This window comes from Bombina bombina, chromosome 2 (assembly GCF_027579735.1).
Source record: "Bombina bombina isolate aBomBom1 chromosome 2, aBomBom1.pri, whole genome shotgun sequence".
NCBI lineage: Eukaryota > Metazoa > Chordata > Amphibia > Anura > Bombinatoridae > Bombina > Bombina bombina.
Genome location: NC_069500.1, coordinates 249,112,900 through 249,130,243, shown reverse-complemented (window position 1 = coordinate 249,130,243; position 17,344 = coordinate 249,112,900).

Genomic DNA, 17,344 nt, shown 5'->3' with positions numbered 1-17,344 from the left:
TCTATTGGCTGTTCCGATCAGCCAATAGAATGCAACATTCGGTGTCGTATCAGCTATTAAACTAATAAGAACAGTACTACCAAAATACAGCCAATGAAGGGCCTTAGGAAGACTGGGCCAAGGTTGGATTGTAGTATTTGGTTAGGCTAATCATGATGGCCATGTAGACCACCATAGTAATAAGAACAGTACTAGCAAAATACAGCCAATGAAGGGCCTTAGGAAGACTGAGCCAAGGTTGGATTGTAGTATTTGGTTAGGCTAATCATGATGGCCATGTAGACCACCACCACAGAGAGTCCTGGAAGTAACAGGGATGATGAGATGAAAGTGCTAAGAATAGTACTACTTGAAACAACAGAGTTAGCCATGGGTGTTAATCCAAGACCGCTTGGATTTATTTTTGTATTGGGTGCAGCTATTCCTGCAGGCCATATAGAGCTGACAACATTCGGTGTTGTATCAGCTATAAAAATAATAAGAACTGTACTATCAAAATACAGACAATGAAGGGCCTATGAAGACTGAGCAAAGGTTGGATTGTAGTATTTTGTTCGGCTAATCGTGATGGCCATGTATACCGCCCGTAACAGGGATGAAAGTGCTAAGAATAGTACTAATTGAAACAACAGAGTTAGCCATGGGTGTTAGTCTAAGACCACTCGGCTTTTTTGGGGGTTTGGGTGCAGCTAATCATGAAGGACAGATAGACCTGCCACCATTTGGTGTTGTAACAGGTATGAAAATGCAAAGAACAGTACTACATAACACAACCTACTTACCATGGGTCCCAGAACATATGTTTGGTTGTTATATTTGTAAGGGTAATCATGCAGGCCATATAGACCTCCACTGATAGGGTGAGTATGAGTAACAGCTATTAAAATGCGAAGGACATTACTAATTAACACAACATAGTTACCATGGGTCGCAGACCAAGAGCAGATGTCTTATTATATTTTGTATGGGTAATCATCCAGGCCGTATAGACCTCACCAAATAGGGGGAGTTACAGAGATTAAAGTGCTAAGAATGGTAGTACTTAAAACACAACCTCGTTAAAATAGGTAGCAGACCACATGTCTTATTATTATAATTTTTCAGGGTAATCTGGCAGGCCATATAGAACTCCCACGATAGGGGGGGGGGAACAGGGATTAAAGTGCTAAGAAAAGTACTAATTGACACAAGCTAGTTGGGTCCAAGAACGCATGTTTGATTATTAGAATTTATTAGGTAATTATATATCTAACAAATATATCTATTTCTCTTCTATCGATTCTATCTAACTATCAATCTATGTATATCTATCTATCCTATCTATCACTATCAATCTATCTTCTGTCCGGGATGTTTTGAGACAGCCACTTTGGGAATGTTAGTTGATTTAGACCCATTATAGCTTAAAAGCAGACTCTGCATCAACTATGTCATTTTCCATGGGAGTTTTGCCAGGGATCCCCCTCCAGCATGCAACAGTCCAGGTGTTAGGACCCTTGAAACAACTTTTCCATCACTATTGTGGCCAGAAAGAGTCCTTGTAGGTTTTAAAGTTCGCCTGCCTATTGAATTCAATGGCGGTTCGCGCGTTCGCGAACAATACCGGAAGTTTGAGTCCGCGGTTCGTGAACCGAAAATTTTAGGTTCGCGACATCACTATTCAGCAGCAGGTAGCCAGTCCAATAAAACAAATGTACAAGAAGGCACAGGCTATGGAAGAGTAAGTAACAGGTAGAGTTCAGCAGCAGGTAGGCAGTCTAATACAGCAAAGGTACAATTGGGCTCAGACAAAGACAGAGTAAGTAACAGGCAGAGTTCAGCAGCAGGTAGATAGTAAAATACAGCAAAGGTACAAGTGGGCACAGGCAAAGGCAGAGTGAGTAACAGGCAGAATTCAGCAGCATGTAGGCAGTCCAATACAGCAAAGGTACAAGTGGGCACAGGCAAAGGCAGAGTAAGTAACAGGCAAAGTTCAGCAGCATGTAGGCAGTCCAATACAGCAAAGGTACAAGAGGGCACAAGCTATTACAGAGTAAGTAACAGGCAGAGTTCAGCATCAGGTAGGCAGTCCAAAACAGCAAAAGAACAAGTATACAAGACTCACCAAGAAAGCAGAAATGCTACACCATAATCAGCCACCGTCCGGTTAACAGACAAGCATACCTTTATATCTGATCCAAGTGTGAGAAGGTGACGTTTTTGGAAAAAGCAGATCCTCCAGCCATTCATATCCTGTAGCATCATGATTAAGCAAAATATAGATGGCGGTGCGCATAGAGAAGGGGGCTCGGGATCTCAGTGGGGCAGGTACATGACAAGTAATCTATGTAAATATTATTTGTTAAGTGATATGAGAAATCTTCTTACCTTCTATTTTTACTTTAAAGGGACATTAAACACTTTGAGATGGTAATATAAAATGATAAATCATGTATATATATATATAACTATGCAAAATACTTAAATTATTTATTTTGTCCCCTTTTCCTGTACTTCCATTCTAAAATTGTGAGATTTTCAGTTCCTGTTAGAAATGGAAGTGCAGAACACTGTTATATTCCACACTGCCATTAGTTGTACACTCTAGTGACATATTCATAACTGTCCTTAATTGGCCACAGCAGAGAAAGTAACCTAAGTTACAACATGGCAGCTCCTATTGTTTTATAGACACTAAAACATTACACTTATCATGTTATTATTTAAACAACTAATAAAGCTTTTAAAAATAAATCACATCTACGTGTTATTCTCAGACTAATCTTTTCTCTGAATGCATCATTCTATCTAGCATTTATTTACGGCTAGATTTAGAGTTTTATCGGTAACGACCCGAAAAACTAACGCCGGCTTTTTTCTGGCCGCACCATAAAAATAACTCTGGTATTGAGAGTCCATATAATGTCAGCGTTAGGCTCCAAAAAAGGAGCGTAGAGCATTTTTAACGCAGCTTCAACTCTCGATACCAGAGTTGTTTATGCAAGCGGCCAGCCTTAAAAACATGCTCATGCACGATTCCCCCATAGGAAACAATGGGGCTGTTTGAGCTACACCTGCAAAAAAGCCGCGTTCAGCTCCTAACGCAGCCCCATTGTTTGCTATGGGGAAACACTTCTACGTCTGCACCTAACACCCTAACATGTACCCCGAGTCTAAACACCCCTAACCTTACACTTATTAACCCCTATTCTGCTGCCCCCGCTATCGCTGACACCTGCATATTATTTTTAACCCCTAATCTGCCGCTCCGTAAACCGCTGCTACTTACATTATCCCTATGTACCCCTAATCTGCTGCCCTAACATTGCCGACCCCTATATTATATTTATTAACCCCTAATCTGCCCCCCCACAACGTCGCCTCCACCTGCCTATACTTATTAACCCCTAATCTGCCGACCGGACCTGAGCGCTACTATAATAAAGTTATTAACCCCTAATCCGCCTTACTAACCCTATCATAAATAGTATTAACCCCTAATCTGCCCTCCCTAACATCGCCGACACCTAACTTTCTATTATTAACCCCTAATCTGCCGACCGGAGCTCACCGCTATTCTAATAAATGTATTAACCCCTAAAGCTAAGTCTAACCCTAACACTAACACCCCCCTAAGTTAAATATAATTTAAATCTAACGAAATTAATTACCACCAATTGGTTTTATTTTATACTATCTTACTGGAAAATAAGATAAAACTAAATTATTAACAATCAAATCCTTGTTAGTAGTGTACTGTACCTTAGAAGTACTCACACATTACTTTCTGCAGTTTGACTGCCCATAAATAGTCTACACCCTCTTTATAATAAAAGCATGTTCAAATGGTTTTGAATATGGCTCATTGCGCTACGTAAGCCTGTTCATATAAATCTTCTAACATATAACATCTTATTACATATTTTTGTTTCAGTTAAAAATAATCCAAAGTAAAAGTGAAGCAAAATTCTAATTGATCTGATTTAGTATACTAGTATATTAATAATAATTTTAATTTCTCTGTCAGGTTGCCATTATTAAGCAGGGCAGGAATGTCATGAGAAGGAAGGGTAGAGCCAGATTAATTTATTAAAAGAACTGGGGCTGTCAATATGACAGATAGAGCAATTCTGGGTCTTTCAGCATTACAGAAAGGGCCAGGCTGTTTTTATGTCAATAAGAATTAGACAAACACAGAGAACAAAGACACATAGCAGAACAACCTGCAGACACATCAGAAAGAGGTACAGAGTCCATAGGGTATAGTTTTCAGGAGATTCAGAATATTAAGGACTGATAGCACATCTACACAACCAGGTTATGTATGTGCAATCAGAAACCACCTTATATAGTGTCGGTAAAATATTGATGCAAATAACAAAATAGCACTGATGAACAAGGAATTGAGAGTAAAATGGATCCTAAGACAAACGTTTAGTAAGGATATCATCTTTATATTTCAAGATGTGAGTGTATTTCTGGCACAGGTTCATTCCAACATAGAGGCAGAAACAAGAGCAAATTATGGGGTTTTGTTGAGGTATGATAACGTTATGCATGTTGGACATCTGACAAGGTGACGCCAAACTGTTGTGCAATTGAAGCAGATTTGGAGAGCAACAAAATTTTGACTGATAAATACCATGAGCAGATTCATTAGATCAGATTCCTCACAAATTACTGAAGGATACTTGGAGCCCCAGTAGGACGTAGCATTAAGGTAATCATTATCTCACCTGGTAATCAAAAGAACCTGATCTTGCTGACTAGGTGAAAAGGGGTAACACCATACATTAAGGGCTAAATTACAAGTGGAGCGCTATTTTAACAAACTCCCGTAAAGTGGCAAATTTGCCCATTTATGGGCGCACGTTAAATAGCCAGCCATTGCAACTGGATAGTTAACACTACTGCGAGCTCACGGTACCACTTTGCTCTAAGTCAGACCTCTAGTTAATTAAAAAAATGTCCCCCAATTGCTCCCCAAATAAAGTGTACAATTCCTTTATTAAAATAAAAAATATGACCATCTTTTTAAAAAAAATAAAAATAAAAATAACATCATGAAGCAGTTATAAGGGGTTAAAGTGAGGAGATGTGGGGTGTTAGAAAAAAAAACGCACTGAAATGTGCCTTTACATAGCGGCCTATGGGGACTGTGTTATCACTGTAAATATGTATGTATATGCTAATATGCATATATATTTATGTGTTAATATGTTTATATACACATATAAATTTACTGCCTAATGCTGCGCGACTTACCCCCTGCCCTGCGCTAGGTTCTTTACCGTGTCTCATGGCATCAGAACGAGGCTCCCATTGGAACCTATGAAAGCACGTTCTTGTGAGCTCAAGGCTTCCAGGAAATATGAACGCAAAGTTGTGTTCGCATTGCACTTAACTTGTAATACCAGCGCTCATTTGCGTGCACTGGTATTACTGAGTGGAGTGCATATATCACACTTGCGAAAGTACAATTTTGCGCTTCACTCATAATCTAGGCCTAAGTATTTTCATTAAATTACACTATAGGCCTTTAATTTGCATATAGAGTTTAATGTATGTAGTAACAATATGAGTCAAGCAAATGCCCTAAAATCTTCTATATTAGTTCATAATAAATAAGTTTAATATGATTTTAGAACAGGTTTTGTCACTTATTGCCAAACTTGATATTAATCATATGCTGGCCGATTATGTTATCCTTAATATTATTAAACTTTAAAGAAATATGATGATCTCATAATTATTTCTGCAGAGACAATTTAATTAAAAATATTAGAAAAGTACTTGGTTATTATATAGAACATGTTTTAAAGAATTGTAAAGTGGCAATTTGTTGGTTGCTATGATAAATAAAATTTAAGCGAAAGAAATTGCTAAAAAAAAGATGTTTATTCCTAAAGGACTGAAAAAAGCTATTCCAGGAGATTTGTGAATTGTACTTTATTGTATCGAAATTTACTAGATAAGTTTAAATGGATAAAAATCTGGGATTTTCTTTGCTTTTGCTTTACAAAAACAAAGTTTAAATGTAATTGAGACTCAATTAAATTTCATAATAAGCTTTAATATTTTTTAATTTAGATGAAGCACAATTTCAGTAAATCAAATGGAAAATTATTACAATAACTTAAAAATTGATCTGAATCCCAAAAGATTAATTGAAATAACGCTACATGAAAACTGCTACAAGTAATAACGGCCAGGAGTGACTGGGTGGTGAAAGAAATTAAGTTGGGGGTGATATGTTTAATTTATTTTATGGTAAGTATCTAATAAGATTGAGAGAAATTGCATAGGTTAATGTATATCAGTATGCATCATGGAATGAGTTTTAATATTTTAATTATCATAAGCATAAAACTAATTTTAAAGTTACAGTTACTATGAGATATTTATAAACTTGGTATAGTTTAAAATTGTTATTATGTTAAAGTAAAATACATTTAAAATGTTAAGGTTTAAGTAAATGTATTAAGCACATTATAGAATACAGATACTACTTAATTAAAATATGTTGGTCAAAGTAATCCATAGAGAAAATAATATTGCCCTTATGACACTGAAATCATTTGATTTAATTAATTAAAGCTAGCATTAAAATTACAATTACATTTCTAAAGTGACTTTTTCTTTTTAATATATAATTAAATAATATAGCTAAAAGAAGATGAATTTAAGAATACTGGAATGGTAATTTTGTTGGTGGCAACGTTTTTAGTATTATTATAGATGAGAATATGGATGTTTAGAAAGCAGTATCAAGATTTACAGAATTGATATGTATTATTTATTCCAAACGAAAACATTAAATATTTTATAAACTAAAGTTTTATATAACTTTAATAATTTGACTTTCACAATTTATTAATGTATTTAATTATATTTTATATAAAGTAGAAAAAATTATAACGGTTAGAAACAGATCAAAAGGAATTTTGGTTTTATATAAAATTGGTAGTTAATAAATTACGCCAATGTATTTATTTATTATACATATTTTAAAAGTTGTTCTTCTAACCAACACAATAAAGATAATTTATAAAGTTAGAGCTTTAAAATAAATGAAGAAATTAAGGAAAGAGGAAAAAAAGATTCACTTTTATGTATGAGTTGAAATGAAAGTAATGGATTAACATTACTGATAAGAACAGAATATTAATCTGGGATGATTTTAAAAAATTAAATAAATGTATATGAGACACAGCCTATGAAATCACCTGTTATTTTATAATCTTTGGATACATATTTAGTAAGACTTTTGGAATGTACAGGACTAAAATGTTTTGAATCCAAAAGACATTTTATTTTTTATTTTTACTCCCTTTAAAACTTCTTACTCTATTACTAATTACTTGTTTTAATTAAACAAGAATAATTTATGCTGAAAGGATGGAAACAGAAGACACGCAGCAATTAATATTACCCTGCTCTCAGATTTGGTGTTATGATTTATTCAGAACTATTGAAGATCAGAATCACAAATATGTAATTGTTACCTTGGAAAGAGATAGGGCTAGATTACAAGTGGAGCGCTAAATTATTGTGCACCCGCAAACTGGCAAATTTGCCGGGGCACGATAATTTACCAGCCATTACAAGTGGCTGGATATTGCTACCGCAAGCTCGCGGAAGCAATTAGCGCTTATAAAATTTATTTTATAAATGTGCCTCAAATGAATCCAAAATACTGTGCCGCTTATTTTATATAAAAAAAATAAAGATAGCAGCATCTTTATTTTTTAATAAAATAAATGTACTAGGCAGCATTATGGGGGTAAAGTTGGTGGGGTGTTAGAAAAAAAACAGCAGGGCCTTTACATAGCGGTCTATGGGAACTGAGTGTTCCCAGTAAATATATATGTATATGCTTATATACATATATATTTAAGATTGCTGCCATCTCTGCATGACTTACCACCTTTGCTGCCCGAGGTTCTGATGACGTCTCTGACATAGGAGCCTATGAAAGCACGCTCTTGTGAGCGCAATGCTTCCCTTGCATTAACATTGCTGTGAACTTGTAGTACCAGTGCATATTAGCGTGCGTTGGTATTACACAGTGGAGCGCAGATATCACTTTCATGAAAGCGATATTTAGAGCTCCACTTGTAATCTGGCCCTAAATGTATAAATAGAGGGAAAAATATTGAATTTAGGTTTGTGTACATGTAGATTTCTTGTTCGTCCCACAAGTAAAAAAATAAATAAAAAAAAAAAAGCTAAAAAAAAAAGTTACATTTCATTTAAAAATGGCTGCTGCTGATCCCTGAAAAAAAGTGGCAATCACAAGCTATGCATGGATTTCACTGGGTTTCACAAATATGACGCCATCCCAAAACAATTAAAAACGTACTTATCACACTTTTACTTTCAGTCAATTAGTTACACCCATATTACTATTAATTCCTTTTCAATACATACATTCAATACAAAAAATATGAAAATTGTCACACAAAAAATTAAAAACTCTTATTTTAATAGACACCAATTCAACATATTTAAAGATACACTGAACCCAAATTATTTTATTTTTTTTCATGATTCAGATAGAGCATGCAATTTTAAGCAACTTTCTAATTTACTCCTATTATCAAATGTTCTTCATTCTCTTGGTATCTTTATTTGAAAAGCAAGAATGTAAGTTTAGATGCCGGCCCATTTTTGGCGAACAACCTGGGTTGTTCTTGCTGATTGGTGGATATATTCACCCACCAATAAACAAGTGCTGTTCATTGTCCAGAGCCAAAAAAATGCTTAGATACCTTCTTTTTCAAATAAAAATAGCAAGAGAATGAAGAAAAATTGAGAATAGGAGTAAATTAGAAAGTTGCTTAAAATTGCATGCTCTATCTGAATCACGAAAGAAAAAATTTGGGTTCAGTGTCCCTTTAAAGCTTAACTATATCTCTCTTCACAGAGTTAAATTTTTATTGTTTAAAAAGATAGATAGTCCCTTTATTACCCATTCCATAGTTTTGCATAACCAACACAGTTATATAAATACACTTTTTACCTCTGTGATTACCCTGTATCTAAGCCTCTGCAAACTGCCCCCTTATTTCAGTTCTTTTGACAGACATCCATTTTAGCCATTCAGAGCTGGCTCACTGGAACTCCACGTGCCTGAGCACAGTGTTATCTATATGACACACATGAACTAACACCCTCTAGTGGTAAAAACTGTCAAAATGCCCTGAGATAAGAGGCGGCCGTCAAGGGCTTAGAAATTAGAATATGAACCTCCTAGGTTTAGCGTTCAACTAAGAATACCAAGAAAACAAAGCAAAACTGGTGATAAAAGTAAATTGAAAATTGTTTAAAATTACATTATCTGAATCATGAAAGTTTATTTTGGACTAGACTGTCCCTTTAACAGAGAGATTGCTTTAAAAATTAGAGTAACACCATATTTGCTGCAATCGTTTTTCAATGTTCAAACTCTACCAAGCACTTTCCATATTCAGAGGATTTTTCCTACCTTAATTCTTAGGAATAATTTAGTTAATATTAGTAATTTAATTTAGATTTATTTAAATTATATTTAAATTAGGGGGGGTTAGGTTAAGGGTTATACTTAGGTTTAGGGGTTAATACATTTAATATAGTAGTGGAAACTTTGTGGGTGGCAGATTAGGGGTTAATAAATGTAGGTAGGTGTCAGCGATGTTAGGAACGGCAGATTAGGGGTTAATAAAATGTAACTAGTGTTTGCGAGGCGGGAGTGCAGCGGTTTAGGGGTTAATACATTTATTAAAGTGGCGGCGATGTCCGATCGGCAGATTAGGGGTTAAAAGAAATGATTATAGTGTTTGCGATGTGGGGGGGGGCCTCGGTTTAGGGGTTAATAGGTAGTTTATGGGTGTTAGTGTACTTTTTAACACTTTAGTTAAGAGCTTTATGTTCCGGCATCATAACTACTGACTTTTAAATGCGGTAGAAGTCTTGACAGGAGAGGAACTACCGCTCACTTCTTCCAAGACTCGTAATACTGGCGTTAGGCAAGTCCCATAGAAAATATAGGATACGCAATTGACGTAAGGGGATTTGCGGTAGCCTCGAGTCGCGGAAGAAAAGTGAGCGGTACACCTGTACCTGTCAGACTCGTAATACCAGCGGGCGTTAAAAAGCAGCGTTGTGACCTCTCAACGCTGCTTTTTAAGGCTAACACAGAACTCGTGATCTAGCCGTATCTCTTTTCTGTTCAACATAACAAAAGAAGGAATCTCACATTGACGTTAAACGTTACCTGGGTGTACCTGACAAATGTAGGCACCATTTCTAGAAGAGCAAGGATCGTTGGAATTATAATTAGTTGTGTAATAAGTAGCAAACTATTTTCCTAGCTGGGCCATTATCTTCATTGGTGTCAGGAGGAATACTTTTGTTTCTCAGATCTCAGGGAGCTGCAATCAATGGATGAGAGGCCCCATTTACAAACATACTCTTACTAGAATACTGCAAGTTAAAACAGGCACTAACAAAGTAGCAGGCAAGGGTAAGAGAGTGATATGACTAAACTTGCAAACTGAGCTCTTTCCCAAAATTGCTTAAATCAGTAACCTACAATGCAAAAGAAACAAATTAATATTGCAAAACAAACTAAGAGGTACTGTACAGGCTGTGTGCATAACAAACTACCTTTAAGTAAGTTTGGTCACATGCTGCTTTCATGAAAAAGGGAACGTCTACTGCACGTAACATTGCAGGAATACTGGAAATGAAAGGACCAATTTAGACCCAATACTTATTCTTTATTACTTATTGTTACATTGGGTTTAACATCGATAAGCTTGTAAGAAGTACATAAAACTTTTAAATAATCATTGTTTGTTAGCAGCTGAAAAGGGCCACCAAGCGCAGCCCACAGCTTTCTTCTTGTCTAGCTAGCTGTTTTCTTGTATGACAGTTTAGCAGTGCACATTTAATATTTTTCAGTTAGCTATTTAAAATAGCACTTGCAAAAATCAGCATGTGTGAGTAGGAAAGCTTATTTAAGAGTCGCTCGTGATTGGAGAAACTTAAAGTGTCAGTAAATGAAGGTGTGTTACGGCTCACATATAGTTAGACTGTAATGTTCTGAGCACTAACATATAAAAAATAAATAAATACGATATGTAAAAATTAAGTTATAGATTTTTAAAATTACCCAAAGCGATAATTATGTAAGTCCTATCTCGTCGCCCATCTAGCCGATCCTGCAGTGGGAGTGTTATCTCAGCTCACAGTTTGTACCATGGGAAGAGCTAATAACTCCCCTAGTAGCTCCCATCACCATCAATCCTCGTTCACAGTCTATTTGCAGGCAAGCGATTCTTGCTGTGAACTCAAACTGCGCATCCCTTGCACTGGAGTGTAATGATAAACAATGACTGTCAATCAAGGAACCCGGGGCCTTGACACTCACTGAGCTGTGCGATCGATTCATAGGGGATAGGTTAGGCAGATGCAGCCTAAAAAAAAAAAGAAGTTATATAACCGGCATTGGGCAGCCAAAGTTAAGAATCTGGAGGTAAGTTTACTGAAGATTTTAAAAATGTTCTACAATGTTTGGAAAGGTGAAATGCAGCTATATCATTATATTTACATGTGGCCTTTAGAATCATTTAAAGAAAAAAGCTACGTTTACTGACCCTTTAACATACTAAAATATACACACAATAGATGGGCAGAGTTTGGGGCCGTTTTCGACTCCTAACAAACGATGACTAGTTAAATGTTTCATTTACTTCTTGTAGGATGCTTCTCTGGTATGCAACAATAAGTAATCAAAACTATGCATTGGGTCTAGACTGTCCCTTTAAATGCAGTAAAGCTGGAGTAATATAACAGGGACAGAAAAGGCAGGGCCATAACAGATATTACAGGCAAGGAAGTAGAGGGAACATTGTCAAATAGTCAAGGTCAAAACATCTCAGACAGATATAATATAAACCCAAATTGTCAGAGTAATGTCTCAAGGAAAACCTAGTCAAACCATAAGACGCACAAATCCAAAAATTGTCAAAATAGGAAATGAGTTCCTAGAATCAAATAGAAATACAAGTTATCAAGTAAGTGACTGAAATACAGAAGCAGTTTAAACCAGAAGTCAACTATAAACACAAACTACAAAAGCATAAATGTTCCATAAAACTGAGAAAACAAAGCACAGAACAAAGACTCAGAAAAGAAAATAGAACATAAACTCAATATACAAGCAGAATACAAAAGTTGCACATACTGCACACAGAGGATATATATATATATATATATATATATATATATATACATACAGTATATATATACAGTATATATATACAGTATATATATATAAACTGCTGCATCTCAAGCTGATTACAAATTGCCAGGCTTTCTTAAAAAACACAGTACACCTAACCCAATAGACACAGCACAATTTAGTACAAAAAGCACAGTACACACTATTACTGCAAAAACTACAGATGTGACTAGATTAGACTTACCACATAGTACACTTTTAGTCACTTCCTACCCCGCTTTCTACTGGTTGGCTTAAACTTAGATATTATGATTTATTTATTTTTTCACCAAGCTCTCCATCTAAAGTTCTTCTACCCCATGGAATTATTCTACAGGTATCCCTCAGTTTACACCGGGGTTAGGTTCCAGAAGGAATAGTTGTAAAATGAAACCGTTGTAAATTGAAACCCATTTTATAATGTAAGTCAATGGGAAGTGAGGGAGTTAGGTTCCAGGCCCCTCTCAAAATTGACATAAGTAACATCTAATACATTATTTTTAAAGCTTTGAAATGAAGACTTTAAATGCTAACCAGCATTATAAACCTAATAAAATAATCACACAACACAGAATATATAATCAAACTAAGTTTAATGAACAAAAACATTTACTAAACAGCATTATAAACCTAATAAAAATATCACACAACACAGAATGTATCATCAAACTTAGTTTAATGAACAAAAAGCATTTTTTACTTGCATTTTTCTGCAAACAGTTCTCTGCATTGTTAGCATGTTAGATAATATCGGGTCTGCAGCTATTCTTTGCATTCCAGTCTGGACTGATTTATAGGCACCCTGACCTTCAAGCAGCTGGGCAGGAAGATAAAAGGGAAGTGGCTGCTAGATCTTGTTCATTTGAAAGCTGCTTGATAGCTCAGGTCTGGTTACTCTGATTAATTTCAGCCTACTTGGCTTGCATATCTTTGCTGCAACACAAGCAGACAGCTCCACCTACTGGCCTGCCCTTATTTTAATCAATGCACTGCTTCTCAGTGCTTTCAATAGCAGTCACACAACTGAAAAAAGGGCGTTATTCTGAAATGGTGCAAATTAAAACAGCGCAAAACGAGGGCCACCTGTATTTTATTCTATTCTCTATTTACATTTTTTCTTAGAGGCCTTACCTCAAATTTGCTAACAGTTGCATGTCATTTGTTATACCTTTGCAGTCAGCTTAACCAAAATATCCTTGTTCATTTATTTGATAATTGGAATATATGTATCCATCAGACTGTTGATTGTAACTATTATCTAGTCAGTGTCTGCTTTATTTGTTGCACTCTGATTCACTATTGTCATAGCAGGAGTTTGTAAAAAAGAGTGATTTTTGTTCCTGTTACACTAAGGCATGCTGTAACTTTAAGAACGTCTACAAATCAATTAGGCCTTAATTGTAGTAATCCTTATAAACTCTCTTGCAGTATGATGCTACTTGTGTATAGAGTGTTCTGTTCCTCTTACTCTTTCAGTTTGTTTATTTGGATATACTGGTTTGAGTAAGCTGCCATTGACTTTCCTTTTGTATTAACCGCTTAGTTTTGACTGACTTAGTAATCTGAATTAAAGGGACAGTCAACACCAAAATTTTTGTTGTTTTAAAAGATAGATAATACCTTAATTTTTTTGTTTTAAAAGATAGATAATCCCTTAATTACCAATTCCCCAGCTTTGCATAACCAACACAGTTATAATTATACACATTTTACCTCTGTAATTACCTTGTATCTAAGCCTCTGCAGACTGCCCCCTTATTTTAGTTCTTTTGACAGACTTGCTTTTTAGCCAATCAGAGCTGACTCCATGGGAAATTCACGTGCATGAGCTCAATGTTATCTATATAAAACACATGAACTAATGCCCTCTAGTGGTAGGTGGCCTTCAAGGTCTAAGAAATTAGCATATGAACATCCTAGGTTTAGCTTTCAACTAAGAATACCAAGAGAACAAAGCAAAATTGGTGATAAAAGTAAATTGGAAATTACATGCCCTATTTGAATTATGAAAGTTTTTTTTGGACTTGACTGTCGCTTTCAAAAGCTTGTTTTTGGACTTTGCATTTGTTTTCTGATTTTTGTGCTGTTTTTTCTTGTGTGGTTTACACCTGGATTGTTTGATTTAGGATTGTTTATTCCCTACTTAGAATAGTGTCCATGCAGTTTTTTTTTGCATTTGATTATTTCTCTAAACTGTTACTTGTTTACCTCCATCTCCAGTGCTTTATTGCTTTGGATCCTCTTCGGATTTTAAAAAGTTATGTCTCCCTCTGTTAATTAAAATTATTATTACTTGCATTTATTTCTAGTACTCATTTGTTATTTTGCTTTGTAGGAGCTGATCAAAGTACTAGAAAGAGTTTAGCTACTAAGTTTGGTCTCATTTCTATGATACTCATTATCCCTTCTTGATTACTGTGTCTAACTTGCAGTAAGGGTTTGTTGTCAGTTGGGCCTCTCAGCCATTCATTTCAGGGTGTTCAATTCTGGAACAACACTACTCCCTCTGATGCTGGTGAAGACACAGGCCCGGCCTTGAAAATGGTTTGTTACAGCTATGCTGCTCCTACTTTATCAAAACTATCGAAATTTAGAAGGCCACTGCTATTCTTCCAGTATTTGAATACGTATAGACATCTCATTACGTGTAGATTAGACATGGGCTACGCTAAAAAATTAGTTTTGTTTCGTTTTCATTAGTTAAATAAATAATTTTGTTTCGGGAAATTAGTTAAGTTAAAAAAATAATTTTGTTTCGCCAAATTAGTTATGTTAAGTTAAATCGTTTATCAGATCCATTCATTATTTCGGATCCATTCTTTATTCATATTTATTATTCTAATTTAAAGTTTACAATAGAATAATGATTATGAATAAAGAATGGTAACACTACCTGGACGTGGCAGAAAAAGGAAGAGATCAATGGCTGCAACCAGATTTCTGAGAAGGCAGGTTGAGAAAAATCCTCTAGTGACTGCAAAAGACCTGCAACAAGACTTGCACTGAGGTTTCAATTTACACAGTAAGTCACGTACTAAACACAGAAGGTTTCCATGACAGAAATCCAAGACGTACACCACCACTGCCCTAAAGGCACAAGCATATGCTCAAAATCATATAAATAAGCCACAGATGTTTTGTGATTCTGTTCTGTGGAGCGATGAAACAAAGTTGGAACTTTTTGACCTGATGGAACACTCTGCCTACAGTTAAGCATGGTGGAGGCTCGTTGATGCTCTTGGGCTGCTTTGTATCCTCTGGTATTGGAAACCTGCAGCAGGCAAGATGGATTAATTGAAGTATCAGGAAATCCTAGGAAAAAAATGTCATGCCGTCTCTGAGGAAGCTGAAGTTTGGACCTTCCAACAGGACCATGATCCCAAGCATACTTCAAATTCCACCAAGGCTTGGTTGCAGAAGAAGTCCTGAAAGATTCTACAGTGACCATCACAGTCACCTGACTTGAACCCCATAGAAAATCTCTGGTGAGATTTGATGAAGGCAGCTGAAAGTCTGCAAATTTTCACATTAAACCTGATTTGCAATGGGGGTTGAATAATTTTGATTACAACTGTATGTAATGTATGTTAAAATACAAATCTTACCAGAACTTTAAGAATTAAATGTAAATAAATTTAATTTGATCAGTTTGTATTTACAATCAAAGTTATAAACCCATATTTAATTTAGTTTCCAGCCAACACAGCTATACACTGTAGCTTTCAGTTACTACTCCCTTATCCACAGGATGTGCAATTTTTTGCAAACATTTTCTGTGTTTTTATGAACTTGGTATCCCATTGTCACAAGTAATTGCCACTGTAGCTCAGAGCATATGAACAAGCAATATTGTGTAATTTAATTTACCCTTTCCCAGTACAAACCCCAGCATGGGTAGATGTTTCGTATCTTTACTAGTAACACCTTTGGGACCAAAGACACCTTTTGTGTTGCCAAGCATCAGATAACTTTGCAGTTTTGATCAACAGAATAAACAAAGAAAAAACATTGTTAAAAAAAATTAAAGATGACACTTACAAAAATATATATATATTTTTTTTATAGAAGCATCAGAAAACCTGTTGTGCTGACAATTTTTCTCTTTTATTTTAATGAGAGAAAAATGAAACTAAATGCTTTCATTTGTGCAATGCTCTTGACAGAATTAGTGGAACAATGCCTATCAAGTCACATTACTGAGAAACTCTAATCAAGCACAGTGGGTTTTCTACTATAATTCACATCATATTTTAAAAATGATAAGGTTATCTTAGTTTTGAAATACATAATCCCAGACTTAAATAACTTTTTCTTTCATTTTTTTTTTTTTTTTAAAAGATTGAGTATATTATAAGCTACCTTGAAAACATGTTTCTACATGAAAACAGAAATGAAATACAAAATGAAATAGTTTATATGACTAGATAAATAATACTTATTCAGTGTCAGCTCCCATAAAAATATAGAGCACATTGCACTAAAAAGATACTGGCCTAGATTACAAGTGGAGCGCAAAAATATTAGCACTATTGAGTTCTAACTACTCTCCTTTTTATGCGCACTTGTTACAAGTTGAAAGTAAAACATTTCCTGGTCTAGAACATTTCTTGTCACTTGACTTACGTCTCAGACCTCACACCTGCCTGTAGCCTGATTTAAGGACTGTTTTGCTGCTTTTGTTTTTACCTTTGGAACTGAACTTTTGACTATCCATTTATCTTCTAATTTTGTTGGGATCCCAATGGATACCCTAGTAGTGAACTGTTTGCATTGCTCACAATTATTTTCCTGGATTAACCCTGTGTGCTGACATTTGATTCTGCTTACCCAGTTACAACCTCGGCCTGTTCCAGACACCTAAATGTAGCCACCAATCAGCAAGTGCTACCCAGGATACTGAACCAAAAATGGTCTGGCTCCTAAGCCTACATTCCTGCTTTTTCAAATAAAGATACAAAGAGAACGAAGAAAAATTGATAATAGAAGTAAATTAGAAAGTTGTTTAAAATTGTATGCTGTAGTTGAATCATGAAAGAAAAAAATGTGGGTTTCATATCCCTTTTAATGGCACTACTCCAAAGTTTATCTTTTATTTGAGCT